At 38.7% G+C, this 20,011-nt stretch overlaps 1 pseudogene; it reads right to left on the minus strand.

The window, feature by feature from the left end:
* Window positions 1-11,581, minus strand: part of LOC124975687 (WD repeat-containing protein 91-like) — a 31,964-nt pseudogene extending 20,383 nt beyond the window's left edge.
* Between the last annotated feature and the right edge of the window lie 8,430 nt (window positions 11,582-20,011).

Genomic DNA, 20,011 nt, shown 5'->3' on the forward strand with positions numbered 1-20,011 from the left:
CTTACGGGTATTGGCATGGAAAGGATCCTTATGTCCTTGCTTTAAACATAACCAAGGCCATTGGTAATGTAAATTATACACAACAGCCTAGATGGGGTCCCACTTGTACACCAACTTCTTGTGGCAATGTCATACCTATTAAATGGGATAAGTGTCAAGGGGATATTATGGCTTATAAGGTGACTCCTTACTTTTCCTTTGGGCCTTTTGCCATAGATTGGAGAACTGTTAAAGAAATATTGAGAAAGGCAAAGGCATCATATATGTGTGCCACTGTAGATACTGATTTTCATACCAATGAATATTCTCCTCTTTCCATTTGGTCTCTTTGTGGTGCATCTGCTTGTATGGACATTAGTCCACTTAGTATGATACAGGGAGGCAGTCTCTCTCTCATTCAATTAAGATGCAGTCAAAAGCAAGTCTATATAGAGGGAAGTAATACACCTGTTTATAGTTATACAGGGTATGAGGCCAATTTCACTTCCTTTAATCAGTCTTTCCCCCCTACTCCTGTATGTGTCATGTCTCTGTGTTCATTCTGTCTAAAAGTTCTAAGTTTAATATTAACATTACTGATAACAATGATAATGATATTGAGTTCCTTAACTGGACTAACCAAGAGTGTTATGTATCTAGTTTTTGGAATGCTTCATTATTTCCTCTGGCTGTGATTGGCAGGATTCCTAAATTTGTTCCAGTTCCAGTGACCTTAAATCATAGTGAGTGGAATTTCCTACCCGTGAGAGCCAAAAGAGATTTTGGTATCTCAGTTATTATAGCCATCGCTGTTGTGCAGCATCTGCTGCAGCTGCTGCCACTGCTGCTGGACTTGTCCTAGGAACTGCTATTCCTACTGCTCACACACTCAACAACCTGTCACGAGACACTGCCGAAGCATTGACAGCCTAGAAAAACATCAATGCACATCTTGCCATGGGCATCCTGATTCTAAACCAAAGAGTGGACTTACTACAAGAACAAGTGGACATGTTAACTGTTACTGCACAGACAGGCTGTCTGGTACATGCCCAAGCATTATGTGTTACCCTATACTCTATTCTAATATCACTGCTGCTGCAAATCTGTCCAAACAGCTTGGAAGCATGCTTAATGGGACATGGACTAAAGAGTTTACTAATTTGACTACCCTATTAAGAAATTCTATATTTGTGGTAAGTAGTACTCAGGTGAAGGTCCCGGGTATGCCAGAAACCATTAGCTTCTTACAGTCAGCATTCAATATGAAAAACAATGGATGGGAAGTTTTGCTATGATGGGATTGTTGTTCTTGCTTTTATTATTGCTACTTACATATCTGTTGTCTCTAAGGAGTCATCAAAGACAGCAAGCCTTAGTGGTATGGCAAGTCCTTATGGCCATGGACCAAGGCTCTGATCCACAGATTTGGCTTTCCCAATTACAGGGCTGATAGTCAAAGATGGGTAAGCTCAGGGTGGACTTTATACCAACCTAAGACAGGGATCAAAGCATGCCAAAAGCTCTTTGACTCCCAATGATGGGTAAGGATAAAGTCTGACTCTGGCACCTAAGACAGGCACAGTTGCTGTCTTTTTCTTTTAATAAAAATAAAGGGGGAGCTGTTGAGGTCTGTTTGGACAAGATGGCACCTGGCAGTGAGCCAAATGGTGCTGGCTGCAAATTGAGGGAGTACCTAAAAGTTGTTTGCTGTTACTAGTTCCTTGAAGACTTATGACATGTGAACACCAGGCTGACAGATTGGCTATCTAAAATTTTGCCACACGTGGACAGCTCATGATTTATATAGTATTATACTGGCATTCCCCCACATGCTCTCCTGCATGAGAGAAAACATTGCTATAATTGGCTGATAAGCTAGGAGCGAGGGAGAGGGGAGGAGAGGCAGGGAGAGAGAAAGAAGAAGAAAAAGGCAGGAGACAGAGAAAGAGGGAGGATGCAAAAATTTCATCAAACTAAAGATTAGTGTTATCTCCCTTCTCTGTGCCAGTTCTGCTGGACAGAACAGTGGTGGGCAGCTCCCTGGCTCCAGGGAGGTAAGCTAGTGCCAGTACCTGGGAGCTGGCTCAGCCTGGCTGTCAGCCGCCACTTCTTGGGAGCAGGTATCTGCCCTCACTGCTGCCAGCTGCTACTGTAATTCTTACACAGTTCTAACAGGAAGTTGGAAATAGGAGTCGTCTCCTAAAATATAAACCACAAGGCCCTTAGTAGGTTCTGGGTGACTTCTGAATCTATGGCACAATTCTGAATAACTTCAGTCACTAAAGATCTGTTCAGAGTAACTTAATTTGCAACACTTAAAACTTAGATATTTTCTCACAAGTCAACAATCTGAGGATACTAAAGCAAAGAGGGGGACAGAGCCTCACCAGCACCGCAGGGAGTGTAGACAGGGTGCTTCCACCTGGTGTGCCCAGCATGGGGGGAGACCCACCCCATGGCAGGTCCACACCTGCTGCTTCATGCTCTTCATGTCCCACAGTAGCAGCTTGTCTGGAACCTGGTTCATGTCCGTGGCGGGCGAGACCCGAGTCCCAGGGTTATGCCACATGCATCCAAGATGGTGACTGGCAGAGAGCCAAAGGGCATACTGAATGTGCCTTGAGAAAAACAGGAAGGATTTACCATTGGTTGTATGATAATTAGTTCAGCTGCTTAGCATATGGACAGATATATCTTACATGTATGCTTGAGCTCGTGATCGCTTGACCTTTAATAGGATTGGATGGACATATCTGATTACAATTGCTTATGCATGAGGCTGCTTATATATTGAGGGTGTTATCCAAATAAAGTGGAAGCTGCTTCATGAACTTCTGAAGTGTATGTGTCTTTATTCCACTGGTCGTGGGCAAGCGGCAAGTGGTGGCCCATACGGGGTGTGGTGAGTGCTCAGGTAAGTAATAAAGAAGAAAAATTTTCACTAGCACAGTCAACTAGCAGTCAAACCTTAAGGCTTAACAGAAGGTTTCCCTAGTGATGGAGTGAAACAGAAGGTTCCCCTAGTGAGGGAATGTAACGGAAGGCTGTCCTAAGAGACAACAAAGGATGTCCTGTAGTAAATGAATATGTGTAAGGTGTTTTTTGTGTTACCTTTTCTTGTTTGGTTTCTGTTTGTTGTTGTGGTGATATGGACAGTAGTTCATTTCTGTCTGACTTCCAAAAAACCAAAATTTTAGGAACAGTTAAGAGAAGGGGAAAAATATTAGAAACTGTAAAAGAAGAACAATCAAGCCAAGTTTCTAAAAGAGAAAGTAGATGTTCACATTCAGAACAGGGATGTGACTCTGAATAATAGGAGCTATCTGAGACAGCTGGAAAAGAAGTTCCCTCAGTGGCATTTAACTCCTTCCATGTCACACCCTCCGGCATATAATCCAGGTCACCACTGTTTTACAAGTTGTAGGGGACACATGTATTTGGTGCACATGGGCAGCCCCCAGACAGTGGGCTGATGTAGAATCTCAGTGTTCCCAATATTCCCAGTATTTGAAGATAAAAACAATCAGAAATATCATCAAATATTAGATATAAAATTAGTAAAACAGTTAAAAGAGGCAGTTATGTCCTATGGAGTACAAGCTGCATTTACCATTTCTTTATTAGAGAATGTTGCAAGTAAAATCTTACTCCAACTGATTGGGGTAATTTAGCAAAGTCATGTTTATCTGGGGGACAATATCTCATGTGGAAGATGGCTAACCAGGAGTTATGCTCTGATACTGCCCGACATAATGCAGTCGCAGGCAATCCTCAATGGAATCTAAACATGCTGACAGGCCAAGGACCATATGAAGACCAAGGTAATCAGATTAATTTCCACCCCAGTGTGTATCAACAAATTAGTGCTGCTGCCACTAAAGCTTGGAAAATGCTTTCAGGTGCTGGTGATCTTCAAGGACAGTTATCTAAAGTTATTCAAAGTCATAATGAACCCTATGCTGATTTTGCAGACAGATTGATTCAAACAGCAAGACATATATTTGGAGATGTGGACCAGGCTATGCCTTTAGTCAAACAGCTTGTATATGAGCAAGCAAATAAATGGTGTAAAGAAGCAATAAGACCTTGGAAAAACAAAGACCTTGGAGTCTACTTAAAGGCTTATAGGGATATTAATGAGACTTTTATTCAAGGTCAGGTGATGGCTGCAGTGCTTGCACAGAGCCTTAGAAGTAATACCAGCTCCTGCCCAGGCCAACAGTGTTATCAATGTAAATAATTTGGACACATAAAAAAGGACTGCCCCCAAGGTTCTGTGCCAAAACTCTGTCCTCAATGTAAAACAGGGAAACACTGGGCAAGTGACTGTAAATCAATTCGAGACAAAGATGGTAACCCTTTACCTCCAAAAAATGGGAAGCAGGGTCCATGGCCTCGGGGGCCCACAAATATGGGGCTATCCAGTCCGTGCCTCGGACCCATTACCCCTTGACTCCCCAATTAGACAAACAAGAGGAAGCACAGGATTGGACCTCTGTGCCTCCACCAGAGCAACATTAACTACAGAGTTGGGAGTACAACCAATACCAACTTCAGTTTTTGGCCCATTACCTAAAGGAACAGTGGGACTAATTCTGGGGAGGAGTTCTATGGCTTTAAAAGGATTAAATATTGTCCCTGGAGCTATATACCCTGATTTTAAAGGAGAAAAAAAAATCCTTGCTTCTTCACCAAGAGGTGTAGAAATAATAGCTGAGGGTAATCACATAGCACAATTGTTGGTCTTACCCAGCTACCATGATCAATATCCATCAAAGAATATTATTAGGGGAAATAAAGGATTAGGTTCTACTGGCCAAAATATGGTCATGTTAGCATTGGATTTAAAAGATAGACCTATGACAAAGTTAGTGATAGAAGGCAAAAGTTTTGAGGGTTTATTAGTTACTGGGGCTGACAAAAGTATTATCAAAATTACAGAATGGCCCAAAGCCTGGCCACTTCAGCAGGCATATCAGACTTTAAGGGGATTGGGTATAGCTTCCAATCCTAACAAAAGCACAACCATATTAAAATGGAAGGATGAAGAAGGTCATAGTGGTACCGTCCAATCTTACATACTCGAACATCGCCCGGTAAATTTATGGGGGAGAGATATCATGGAACAGATGGATTTGCACCTCACATCCGAGATCCCATATAGTAATCTAAAAGCTAATCAAATGATGTTAACCCAAGGACACATATGGAGAAAAGGTCTTGGGAAAAATAGTCAAGGACATATTTCACCAATTTTAGTTACTCTAAAACAAGATAAAACCATTTTAGTTACTCTAAAACAAGATAAAAAGGAATTGGATTTTTATTAGGGGCCACTGAAGCAATTAAAATAACATAGAAATCTGATAAACCTGTCTGGGCCCTTCAGTGGCCCCTTTCAAAAGACAAATTAGAAGCGGCCCAGCAATTGGTTAAAGAACAACTAGAGGCCGGGCACATCAAAACATCCACCTCTCCTTTCAACACAACAATATTCATAATAAAAAAGAAATCAGGAAAATGGAGGTTATTACATGACCTAAGAGCAGTAAATTCTAAAATGGAGCCCATGGGATCTATTCAATTAGGATTACCTATTTTATTGACTATCCCAGTTAATTGGCCCTCCATTATAATTGACAAAAAAGATTGCTTATTTCTATTCTGTTACATCCCTCAGACACCAAAATGTTCACATTTACTGTGCCCTCACTTAATAATAACTCTCCTAATAAAAGATATGAATGGATAGTCCTCCCACAAGGCATGGCCAACAGCCCCACTATGTGTCAAATATATGTAGGCAAGCATATGCCTAACAAACCCTCAACTTTTAATCTATTATTATATGGATGATATTTTGTTAGCTTATAAGGAAAAACCTGTCTTAGTGCAATGTTATAATTCCTTACTAAAGTCACTGGAAAGATGAGGCTTACATGTTGCCATTGATAAAGTACAAATGACAGACACCAAAAACTCCTGGGATCTATCATAATTGTAACTATGGTTAAACACATAAAAATTACCATTCAGGTGGACAAACTTAGAACTTTAAATGATTTTCAAAAACTTTTGGGTGATATTAATTGGATTAGACCTTACCTTCATTTACCCACCTCAAGTTTGGGCTCCCTGTTTGATATTCTTAAAGGTGATTCTGACTCCCTTTCTAAGCAGGTGCTTATCCCTAAGGCTTGAACAGCTCTCAAGCTTGTTGAAACAGCTATGGAAAAGGTTCATCTTGATCATATTGACCTAGCTAAGCCTTTGTCATTCATTGTCTTGGCCACAAATAAGTTACCCACAGGAGTATTTTGGCAAAAGGGTCCTATTATATGGGTTCACATGAATTATGCCCCTAACAAGGTCTTATCCTTGTTTACTGAATCTGTGGTAGAATTAATCCTTAGGGCATTAAAGTATCCCTTTCCACCTTTGGATCACATCCCTCAACAATCACTACTCCATACACTACTGATCAGATACAATATCGTATTAATAATTCAAATTCATGGGCTATAGTCTTTACTAGTACTTCTGCTGTGTTTGACAATCATTTGCCATCTGATCCTCTTCTCCAATTTTGGAGTCAACATCCTATAATTTTCCCTAAAGTCACCTGAAAAGAACCTATTATAGGAGCTACCCTTATATTTACTGATGGTTCAAAAAATGGTACAGGTGCTATTACTATAGATAATGTTACAGAAACATTGCCGTTTAATACTCTATCTGCACAAAAAACAGAACTATTAGTAGCTATAGAAGTATTCAAAACCCACTGTGAGCCTTTTAACCTATTCTCTGATAGCAAATACATTGTTAATGCTATTCAAAATTTAGAATTAACTGGTCTGATTTCCCTCACCTCCACTATTACTAAATATTTACAATGCTTACAAAAACTTATCTGGGACAGAAAAGTCCCTTTTTTATTGAGCATGTTTGGGCTCATATTGGCCTTCAAGGTCCTCTAAGTTTACACAGTAATTTAACAGACACAGTCACCAGAGACCCACACATCTTTAATATGTTTGAAAATGCAAAAACTTTTCATTCCAAATTTCACGTAAATGCTTCCACTCTATGTACATGCTATAAAATTACTAAGGCAACAGCTCGGGACATAGTTAGGTCTTGTGCTAAATGTGCTACACTTATTCCTAACCCCTCATTAGGAGTAAATCCAAAAGGGCTTCAGCTCAATCATATTTGGCAAATGGATGTAACTCATTATTCAGAATTTGGAAAACTGCAATTCATTCATGTGTCTATTGATACCTTTTCAGGATTTATTATGGCCTCTGTTCATACTGGAAAAATACCAAAGATGTAATAACACACTGCTTACACTCTTTCTCCATCCTGGGGGCTCCCAAACAAATTAAAACAGATAATGGTCCTGGATATGCGTCCCAGTCCTTTAAACAATTTTGTTCCACCTTTGGTATTCACACCTTTGGTGTCACAGGAATTTCCTATAATCCTACTGGACAAAGCATTGTTGAGCATGCCAATTTAATGCTTAAAAACATGCTTTATAAACAAAAAGGGGGAATAGAGGAATCATACAGATCCCCAAAGGACAAATTTTCTGTTGCCTTGTTGATCTTAAAATTTTTAAATCTCGATTCTGAGGTCCAATCAGCTGCTGACCGTCATTCAGAGCCTAATAAAAAACATCTACCCAAGTGCTCTGGAAGGACATTCTATCGGGACAATGGAAAGGCCAGGATCTGGTGTTAATCTGGACCTGAGGATCTGTTTGTGTTTTCCCACAGGATGCACAGTTGCCAATTTGGGTGCAGGAGAGATTGGTCAAGACCTCAACAGAGACTCAAAAACAGGAAGAAGATGAGGAGGCTTCTCCTGCTGATGGTGTTGGGGGTTTCTCACCAAGTTAATGGAGGAATCTTGTGTGAGCTATGGGGGATAGTAAAGATGTGGCCCTATCCTGTACCCCTTACCAACTCCTCTATTCTATATCCTCCTATTTTTACAACAATTGGCCACATTTCTTCAGTCGGCTGTTCAATTGGGGAAAAGAATGGTTTGGGTTTTTGTCCAGGGAAGGTCTATTGTGTGTTGTATCTTTTCTGTGCATATAGTGTTTATAAAAATGCATATACATCGGTACAGAAAAACAGCCATTATTGGCCAAGCTCTTGTCACAATTGATGCTGGCTCATCCACCAAGTCTGGTTAAATATTTTGGACCAGTAGTCAAAGATGGGTAAGATTCATGGGGAGCTCATACCAACCTAAGACAGAAAATGAGGACTAGAGCCTCATTTTCTGATGATGGGTAATGATGTGGCTCCATCCTGGACAACCTAAGACAGGACAGTCTCTTTTATAAAGAGAAAGGGGGAAATGTGGTGGGCAAGCCTTGGGGCCCAGGGTTATGCCACATGCACCAAAGATGGTGACTGGCAGAGAGCCAAAGTGTTTGCTTAATGCACCTTGAGAAAAACAGGAAGCATTTACCATTGGCTGTATGATAATTAGTTGAGCTCTTAGCGCATGGACAGATATATCTTACATGTATGCTTGAGTTCATGATCGCTTGACCTTTAATAGGTTTGGAATGACATATCTGATTACAATTGCTTATGCATGAGACTGCTTATATATTGAGGGTGTTATTCAAATAAAGCGGAAGCTGCTTCATGAACTTCTGAAGTGTACGTGTCATTTGTCCTGCTGGTCAGCGGCAAGCAACAATGCCCTTGCTGCCAATGTCTGGTGCCGGGGAGTCCACCTGGGAAGTGAGACACAGAGCTGCAGCTGAACAGATTAAAGAGGTCCCTGTGGGCCTGCACATGAGAGACAGAATTCTGCAATACATGTGGGCTGGTTCAGATGATCCCCTGCCCAAGCGGGAGGACAAGCCTCTACTCTCAGCCTGGTCCTGTTCCAGGAGGTGGGACACTGGGCTCAGGACACACCTGGCCCCCCAGAACATATGCCAGCAGGCTGTGGCCTTGACAGTGAGGAGGAAGGGTCCTCTGCCTCACCTGGATATATCATCATTGATGTTGACCTCACAGAGATTCTTCTTGGCTTCTGTGTCATAAAGATGTATGGTTCCCATGCCACTGTCCAACAAGAGCTGAAGTGAGAAGGTGGGGGGTTGAAGGACAGTATGGGAGTCAGGGAAGACTGCCAGAGGGGGCCATGCCAACTCCTGTCAGGTTATGGACTACACAGAATGAGACCCTCCTGTTCTTATCCAGGCAACTGGGGGAATTCTGCCTACAATGGACCACACTTAAAAACTACAAATTAAGATGACAAAGTCAACCCTTGAACAGAAGCAAAACCATGAAAGCTATCTGCCATGGTTTGAATATAGTCTGACTGTGTCTTTGGAGTGCTCATGCATTTAGGGCTTTGTCCCCAGGGTGGCAATGTGAGTGGTGGTGGGAATTTTAAGAGGTGAGGCTTAGAGGAAATTGATTAGTTCATTGGGGAGTGAGTTAGATCTCCTTTTGCAGAGTTGTTATAAAGAGAAGGCATGACTCCTGAACCAGCCTGAGCTTTCTGTCTTGACATGTAATTTCTTTCTCTGGCACACTCTCCTACCACAATGCCATCTGCCATGTTGTGAGGCAATCAAGGGGGCTTGACCTGAGTAGAGCAGATGCAGTCACCTTTACAAAGGATCAAGCCTGTGTGGGGGTGGGGGTTGTTACAGCACCAGAAAACAGACTGGTGCAGCATCTGTGGAATGGGAGAGATGTGTCTCCTAAGACATGCCTGGAAAGATTTTGTCTGCTTACACAGGACCCTGATATTCTTTTATATGGTTGTAATCCCAGCTGTTTCAGTCCCTTCTCACTCCCAGCCCACAGGCCACCTCTCTTTGTACTGACCCTGGCTACTCATGGGGTCTGGGTGACTTCCCATTTGCCTTTTTAGAGGGGAGCTCTCATTCCATATCCAAAGGCCTCCAAAAAAACATAAAAGTGGCTATCCTTGCCTCCATGAATGTGTGACTTAGTTGGTGAAGATCTTCAATGATAATAAAAAATACAATCATAAGAAATCACCAGAAGCAGCCCAGGTCTGAGACTATCCCTAGAAATAGCAGCTAGATTGTGAACTCAACATTCACTTAGCAAATGGTTCAGGGAGAGCCCTGAGTTTCTACATCTGCAAAAATTACACAAACTCAGCACAGCTCTCTGACCCCTGCATAGTATGATCCCTATGAAATGGAATGAAAGAAAAATAGTAAACCAATTTTGTCTTTAACTAAAAACTTCATCTGAAATATTAATGTACAGAGAGAAAAAGAAATTACTGCTCTTTGGTTCCTTCTGTGGATAACACAATAATGAACACCATCCCCTCACCAGCACCAACTGCTGCCCTTGGAGCCTAGAAAGGAAGGTTCTCCACATCAGGAGGGAGCATACTGGGAGTGTGGTTAAAAACAAGGCAGGTGGGAGAGGACAGGAAGCTGGATCATCTCCTGGGGCAGACCAGCATGCACAGGAGGAAGTCTTCCACGTCCTCCAGGTTGCCTCATTTCAAATCTTAATCCAGTAATTTCTCAGCCACAGCAAACAGGAACCTGTCAGACCAGTCATGGATGTGAGGTCTCTGCATCTCCAGTGATGCAGAGGAGGAAGGGGATCTGGCTTGGCTTCCTCAACTCAGCAGTGTGAAGAGCCCTGGGGAATTGTTCAACTTGGACTGCAGAGCAGGTGCTGTTGGCCAAGTGTCACTCACCATCCTATCCTGTTTGGCGACCCATTCCAGAGAGAGCAGTGGTGATTTGGAAATGGAAGATGCTTTGGTCTGCATGATGGGGTTGAAGGACTACACTTTGATGGCCCCATCTACGTCTAAGCTGGAGACCCTCCTCTCTGAGCAGTCCACTCTGAGCAAGAGAGAAAGGGTGATGTCAGCTTCCTGACCTCATTCTCTTAAAGGGCCCCAGAATGTCAGGGCTGTCCAAACAAGAAGCCCACCTTCACCCTGAAAATCATGCTCCTTTAGGAAGGGTGGAAAGACTTACCACTGCAATGGCAGCTCTAAGAGGACCCCCAGAAGACAGTGGTCCAACCTTCTTCTGATCCTTTTGGAGGACCACTGTCCTTCAAGGGCCATCCTCCTGCTTCCACACCTTCACATGCACTGCCTGAGAACCCAGGCTGCACAGCACTTCCTGGAGGCCCTGCCTCCTCACCTACAGTGCATGATGAAAGAGTGGTGCTCCCCATACTTCTCCTGCTCCAGCACAATGAAGGGCTGCTCTGGGCAGCCACCTCCCTCAGGGCCTGCTGTAGACACACATGTCAGGGGTTCCACTGGTTCCATGTGGAGATCTGGACAGGGTTCAGCCTCAGGGCCACTGGCTTCCAGCTTCTTCTCTGGACACTGTGGTCAGCAAATGGGGATTTGTCAGCTGGGAAGGGCTCTCCCACACTCAGGAGCACAGAAAGAGACTCAGTTGTCACATAGTCCAGAGGAAAGTTCTGAGCTGTGGGGGTTGAGCTCAGTTTTCCCCAAAAAAATGGGGTTTCCACTCCCCAGACAGCCCCTTCCTGAGGACTTCACTCACCTCACAGGCCCATGGTGGGCCCATGCACCTTTGATTACTTGCGGGAGGGGATATGCTTCTGTTCTTACTCCTACAGTTCCCATCTGGATTCCTGCCAGATGTGTGAGACTCAACAATCATAAAGAGTTGGCATCAAAGACTTCACAATATGATTCCCAAATTGCATTTGACACTGGATGAAGAGAATTCTGGTTTGAAGGTGGAACCTCTGATAAGAACAAGAGGGCCAAGAGATCCTTGGTCTTCAAATCATCTATTGATTTGAGGAATATAAAAAAATTTAACAATATCTGCTCAACAAATGCTAGCCAAAATGGGTTTAGAATGCACTCTGAAAAACTTGGTTACAGCTCTGTTTGCCAAACTTACCCAAAATTCTATGCTGGATATTATTGTGTTATTTCTCTGTTATTGTATCCCTGTTGGTGGTGCCTCCATACTTAGCAGAAATTGTTTATTCTTCTGAAATTTGTATCATCAAGCTCTTCTTGATAACAGGCTACTATTGGTTATTTGTTGTTTTTACATCATATAGGATGCCAAGATTTTAACAATATGTGTGGTTTTAACTTAACTGATAATAATAAAAACATTCAAAAAGAATTGGATCATCTTAAAGACATGGTAAAGAAGGTGTAAAAAGATGATGGTGATTGGTATTTATTTGGTTGGTTAACTTCATGGCTGCCAAATTTTAAAAGGATCAAACAGTTTTCATTGGAGAATGTTTATTGATACATGCTTTATTATGCTGTGTGGTATTTGCCAATGTTTGCTTTGCTTTCTCCCTCCACCTTCCTTAAAGAGAAGACAAGTTATATCTATTCAAAAGGATATTAAAATTAAAAAAGCAGAGTCATAGGGATTTAAGCTCAGTCAATATTCCTAGGAGCAAAAGTCCTTCGAGTTGAGCAATCTCCTCAGAACAAAAGGCACTCTGTTTGAATGGCTTAGAAATGCTCTCAAATTCTCTACCCTTGAGGCCTGGAATTATTATCTTATTATAATAACCTTTGGCACTAATGTACCCTAAGAAGCAAGAAAGTTATGTGCTCTGCATATGGGCAAATCTAACTGTATTATATAGCCTAGATAACTAGATTTGATCCTGGAAAGGGTAAAAAACTGGACTGGCTCTCCTTGCTTTCTGAGTGATTGCCTCTTTATTAGATCTCCCCTTAACCCTTATAGCTGGATCCCAATTAATCTTTACAGAAATTCTGAAAAAAAAAAAAAAAGAGAAATCTTTGAAATGAGGACAACCATAAACCAAATAAACTCAATGGAAAGCATCACCAGCAGACTTGATCATTTGGAAGACAGAATTTTAGAAAATAAAGACAAAATATTTAATCTTGAAAATAAAGTTGACCAAACAGAAAATGATAAGAAATCATGAATGGAATATCCAAGAAATATGAGATACCATGAAAACACCAAATTTAAGTTATTGGGATTGAGGAAAGCACAGAGATACAACCCAAAGGAAAGAAAAACTTTTCCAATGAAATAATATACAAAAATTACCCAAACCTAAAGAATGAAATGGAAAATCAAATACAAGAGGCTTACAGAATACCAAATGTACAAAATTGCAACAGATCAACACCTAGGTATGTTATAATTAAAATGCTTAACATTATAATAAAGATAGAATTTTAAAAGTTCCAAGAGAAAATCATCAGATTATATATAGAAACCAAAACAGATATCATCAGATTTCTCACTCCAGGCCCTAAATGCTAGAAGTGCCTAGAATGGCTCTTTTAAAGCTTTTAAAGAACGTGGTTGCCAAAAAGAATATTATACCTAGCAAAACTAACTTTCAAATTTGAGAGTAAAATAAAATCCTTCCATGGCAAACAAATATTAAAATAATTTGCAAATAGAAAACCTGTGCTACAGAACATTCTGAGCAAAATATTCCAAGAGTAGGAAATGAAAACAACAATTTAAGTCAGCAAAGGGAGGAAGTACCCTAAATGTAAAGCCAAAAAAAGGAAAACCAAGCCACATTAAAAATGAAAAATAAGCCAAAATTTCCAGAAATACAAATCATATCTCAATAATAATCCTGAATGTTAATGGGCTAAATTCTTCAATCAAAAGTTATATACTGGCAGATTGGATTAAAAAGAAAGACCCAACAATATACTGCCTTCAAGAGACTCATCTCATAGAAAAAGACATCCACATACTAAAGGTGAAAGGATGGGAAAAGCATACCATGCACATGGACTCAGGAAAAAGTGGGGGCTACTAAGGTAAAGTGAACTTCAAGTCAAAGTTAGTCAGAAGAGATGAAGAACAACATTTCTTACTGCTGAAGGGAACTGTCATTCAGGAAGACATAACAATTGTAAATATTTATGATCCAAATAACAGAACATCTATGTATATCAAAGAAATTCTTCTCAATTTCAGGGTTCAAATAGACCAAAACACAATAATTCTGGGTGACTTCAACATACTGCTGTCACCACTGGATAGATATTACAAACAAAAACTGAACAACAACAACAAAAAAACATGGAACTCAATAACACAATCAATAATTTCACCTAACAAACATATATAGAATATTTTATCCATCAATGAGGAAATACATTTTATTCTTAGCAGCACATGGATCCTTTTCTAAAATGGAACATATATTATGTAACAAAGCACTCCTTAGTAAATCTGAAAAATAGAAATATTACTTTGTGTTCCATCAGATTATAATGAAATTAAATTACAAATCAATGACAAAATAGAAAACAGAAAATACCCCCAACACCTGGAGACTAAATAATATGCTACTTAATGTAGCATGGATAACAGAAAATATAAGGGAGGAAATAAAGAATTTTTAGGAATAAATGAGAGTGACAATACAACATATCAAACTCTCTGGGACAGAGCAGAGAGTAAGTAAGTAGTATAAAAGTATGAAAGCAGTAGTAAGAGGAAAATTCATTGCATGCAGTGCATTAAAGGAAACAATAAAATGTCAACAACAAAATGACCTGAAACTGCATCTCAAAGTCTTTGAAAAAGAAGAGACCAACACCAAAGTAGTAGAAGACAGGAAATAAATAAAATCAGAGCTGAAATCAATGAAATTGAAACTAAAGGAACAATTCAAAAAATTGACCAAACAAAAAATTGGTTCTTTGAATAAGTAAACATATAAACACTTAGTCACAGTAATGAAGAGAAGGAGTTAGATAATTTAAATTACAAACTTCATGATGAAAAAGAAAATATCATGACAAACACCATTAAAATATATAACATAATTAGAAGCTACTTTGAAAATCTATACTCCAACAAAATAGAAAATTTCAAGACATCGAAAAATTTTCAAGACATGTGGTACTCCCATATTGAATCAAGAGGACATACAATTTAAACAGATAAATTTCAAGCAATGATATAGAAGAAGCCATCAAAAATTGCAAACAAAGAAAAGTCTGGAATCAGATTCTCAGCTGAGTTCTACAAGACCTTCAAAGAAAAATTTATGCCAATACTTCCCAAAGTATTCCATGAAATATGGAGGAGACTTTTCCAAATTTATTCTATGAAACCAGTATCACCCTGACACCAAAACCAGAAAAACATGCAACAAAGAAAAAGTTAGATCAACATCCCTGGTGAACATAGATACAAAAATTCTTAACAAAATTCTCAAAAATCGTGTAAAAAACTTATTAAGAAGATAGTGCACCACAATCAAGTTGAGTTCATCCCAGGGATGAAAGGTTGCTTCAACATCTGCAAATCAATAAATGTAAATCATCACATCAATAGACGTAAGGTTATGAATATGATTATTTCAATTAGTGCAGAAAAAAACATTTGATAAAATACAACACCTTTTTATGCTCAAAACACTAGAAAAAAATATAGTGGGAACATTGCTCAACATTGTAAAGTATAGTGGGAACATTGCTCAACATTGTAAAGGTTATCTATGCAAAGGCCACAGACAACATCATTCTTAATGGAGAAAAACTGAAAGCATTCCCTTTAAAACCAGTAAAAAGACATGGATGCCCTTTTTTGCCACTTCTATTCAACATCTCCTTGAAGGTGAAAGATCTCTACAATAAAAACTACAGAACCCTAAAGAAATAAATTTTAAAAAGCCTCAGAAGGATATTCCATATTCTTGTGTAGTCAGAATTAGCATTGTCAAACTGGCCATACTTCCAAAGACACTATGTATGTTTATCACAATTCCAATTAAAACCTCAATGAAATTCATCATAGAAATAGAGAAAGTCATCGTAAAATTCATCAGGAAGCATAAAAGACCAAGAATAGCCAACACAATCCTGAGTACGAAAAATTGTGCAGGAGGTATCACAACACAGCCCTTAAACTGTACTACAATGCAATAGTAATAAATACGATGTGGTATTGGCACCAAAATAGACAGGCAAACCAAAGGTATAGAATAGAAGACACAGAGTCTAACCCAAATAAGTACAGTTATCTCATTATAGGTAAAGGAGCCAAAAACTTTCAAAGGAAAAAAGATATCTTCAACAAATGGTGCTAGGAAAACTGGAAATCCATATGCAGTAAAATGAAATTACACCTCTATCTCTCACTCTGCACAAAACTCAAATGGATCAAGGACCTAGGAATTAGACTAAAGATGGTTCAGCTAAATCATCATGTTGGTTTAGGACCAGACTTTTTATAAAAGGTTACCAGAGCACAAGACATAAAAGAAAGAATCAAAAAATGGAATGGATTCAAACTAAAAAGTCTTTTCTCAACAAAGGAACAATCCATAATGTGAAAAAGAAGCCTACAGAGTGGGAGAAAATCTTTTCTACATGCACTTCAGATAAAGCATTAATATTCAAAATTTATAAAAAAAAAAAAACATACAAAACTTTACACCAAAAATGCAAACAACCCAATGAGTAAATGGAATAAGGAACTGGGCAGACCCTTCCACAGAAGATATAGAGGTGATGTACAAATATATGAAAAAGTACACCTCATCTCTATTAATTAGAGAAATGCAATTAAAAGCTGCCCTTAGATTTCATCTAACTTTAATTAGAATGATAATTATCAGAAACACAAGTAATAATAAATTTGGTGTGGATGTGGGGAAAAAGGTTCACTCAAACATTGCTGGTGGGGCTGAAAATTGGTGAAGCCACTCTGGAAAACAGTATGGAGATTCCTCAGAATTGGACCCACCATTTGACCCAGCTATCCCACTCCTCAGTATATACCCAAAGGACATAAAGTCAGCATACTACAACGACATAGTCACATCAATGTTTATAACTGCTCAGTTCATGTTAGCTAGATTGTGTAACCAATGTAGATTCTCTTCAATTGATGAATGGATAAAGAAATTGTGTTGTATATACACAATGAAACACTAATCAGTCATAAAAAGGAACAAAATTATGGCATTTACTGGTAAATGAATGGAGTTAGAGGATATAAAGTTAAGTGAAATATGCCAATCCTAAAAAACCAAAGGCTGATTGTCTTATCTGATAAGTGGATTATGAGGCATAAAAAAAAGGAGTATGGGGTAAAGGAAGAAAGGAGGTTCTTTGAATTGTGTAGAAGAGAGGGGTTGGGAAGAGATAGTGGGTGAGACATTTTTATGCTATGTTCATGTATGATTACTCAATTGGTGTGAGTCTACATTGTGTACAAATATAGAAACAATAATTGTACCCCATTTGTGTAATCAACAAGTCTAACCCCATTGGTTGATACAGACAAATCTACCTCAATGAGTACATTTTTACAAATTGAACCAGGTAAGATAATATTGATGAATATAATCAGAGAGTTGATATTAATGATTCTAACCAATAGAGTTGATATTGAGAAATGAAACCTTATGAGTCAATATGGGCAAATCTATAATTATGATTCAATATTGACAAATCTACAACAAAGTGTTGATATTGATGAATCTATTTCAACAGGTTGATATTGATGAATGTGCACAGAAGATTTGATATTGAAGGATTTACCCTGATGGGTCAATATCAATGAATCAACATTGACAAATTAATATCAACATATCAATATCAATAAAAGTAACTAGTTGAGTCAATTTCTATGAATCTCTACCAATGAGTCAAATTGATGAATTCACTCAGTTGAGTTGATATCATCAAATCTTTCATGATAGGTCAATAAGACCAATCTTCCCCAATTGGTAAATAATACTGAATCTACACTGAAGAGAAGATACTGAAAAATCTACACTGAGAGGTCAATATCAATAAATGTACACCAACAAATAGATATTTGTGAGCTTACACTGATGGGTTGATATTAACAAATGTACCCCTTATGGTTGTTATCTACAAATTTATGCCAATGAGTAGATGTGGTGCATCAAAATAGACTTGTCAGGGTAGATTCGTCCATATCAACTCACAGAGATAGATTGTTCAATATTGACTCTTCTCATTAGATTCATCAATATCAACCTACCTGTGTAGATTCATCAAAGTTGACTCATCAGTATAGATTCATCAACAGTGACACTTTAGCATAGATTCTTTGATATTGATGAGTCCATTGATTTGATGATGTAGGTTCATTGATGTAGAATTTATGGGGTAGAGCCATCAATATTGAATTACCTATGTAGATTAAATGATGTAGATTCATCAGTTTTGGTTCATCACTGTAGACTCATCAAATTCAACTCAAAGGTTAGATTTGTCAATGTTTAATCATCAGTGCAGATTCATCTATATTGACTCTTCAGGTAGATTTGTCAATATTGACTCTTTGAGATAAATACCTCAACATTGATCCATCGGGGCAGATTGATATTTACTGGACTGGGTTGATTTGTTGATGTCAACTCATCAGTGTAGATATGTTTATATTGATGTCAGTATACACTGGTGTAGATTTATAGACATTGACTCATAGATATCAATGCATCAACATTGATTCATTGATGTAGATTCACTGATATCAAACTATCAATGTAGATTTGTCAATATTGACCCATTGGGGTGGATTCATTGATATTGACTTGATAATATAGATTTGTTGATATCAAATTGATGATGGTGACTCATTAATATTGATTTCTCAGATAGATTTGTTGATATTGACTCATAACTGTAAAATTCATCAATAGCAATCACACAGGGTAGATTTAAAGATATCAAATGAATGCTAGATTCATTAGTATCAACCCATCAGTATAGATGAGTTGATACTGATTTGAAGGCAAGGATTCATCAATGTTGACTCTTCAGTGTAAATCAGTTGATATAGATTCAATGGGTATATTCATAACTATCAACTCAACTGGACAGATTTGTCAATATCAACTTGTCGGGTAGATTTGTTTTTATCAACCATAGGGGTAGATTTACACTGACATTGTCATAACATGTCAGTGTGCATTTTTCAATATCGACTCAATGGGGTAGATTTGGTGATATCTACTCATTGGTGTTGGCTCACTGATATCTGCTCATCATTGTAGATTCACCAATATCAACCCATAGGAGTAGATTGATCAATATCAACCTGTCAGTGTAGATTCATTAATATCTTCTTCTTGTTGTAGATTAATTGATATCAACCCTTATGGGTAGATATGTCAATATTAACCACTCATGGTGGATTTGTCGATGTTCATATGTCAATATTGATTTGTCAATTTAGTTTCCTTGACATTGACCTGAAAATGTAGATTTTTCAATATCAACTCTTCTGGGTGTATTCATCAATATTGACCCATTGGTGTGGATTTGATAATATCTATCCACTGGGAAAGATTCATTAATATTTAATAATTTAATAATCAGGATACATTTATCCATATCAACCCATTGTGGTAGCAGCAGGAGTAATGGAACTGGTGAAACTTTGCAATTGTCGAGCATAAGATTTCCTCTATTCCCAAATTTGTGACTGAGATCAAGGTTACAGCTGAAAGTTCTCTTGCCCAGAGCCTCCTCATGCAGAGTTTTACCACAGCAGCTAAACATCCTGTGCCCTTGCACAGAAAAATTCCCAGGTGTCAGTCATGCCACAGTCATGAGGTCATCAGAGACCCCCAATCTCATCACTGCTCTCCCATCCTGTCATGACTCTGCACAAAAATGTACTCATTTGGGTAGATTCCTCAATATCTACCAATGAGGATAGATTTGTTGGTATCAACTCAATAGGTTACATTTTCAATATTGATTTGATTGGTTTGATTTGTCAAAATCAATTCATTGGGGGTAGATTCATTGATATTCACTTGCCAGTGTAGACTCATCAATTTTGACCAATTTGGTTGATTCATCAATATTGACTTGATGACATAGATTTATTGATATGGACCCACAAGAGTAGATTTATCAATATCCAATTGTAGGGATAGATTTATCCATATCAACACATCAGTGTAGATTCATCCATATCAACCTGTGGGGTATATTCATTGATAAT

Source organism: Sciurus carolinensis, unplaced genomic scaffold (assembly GCF_902686445.1).
Source record: "Sciurus carolinensis unplaced genomic scaffold, mSciCar1.2, whole genome shotgun sequence".
Classification (NCBI taxonomy): Eukaryota; Metazoa; Chordata; class Mammalia; order Rodentia; family Sciuridae; genus Sciurus; species Sciurus carolinensis.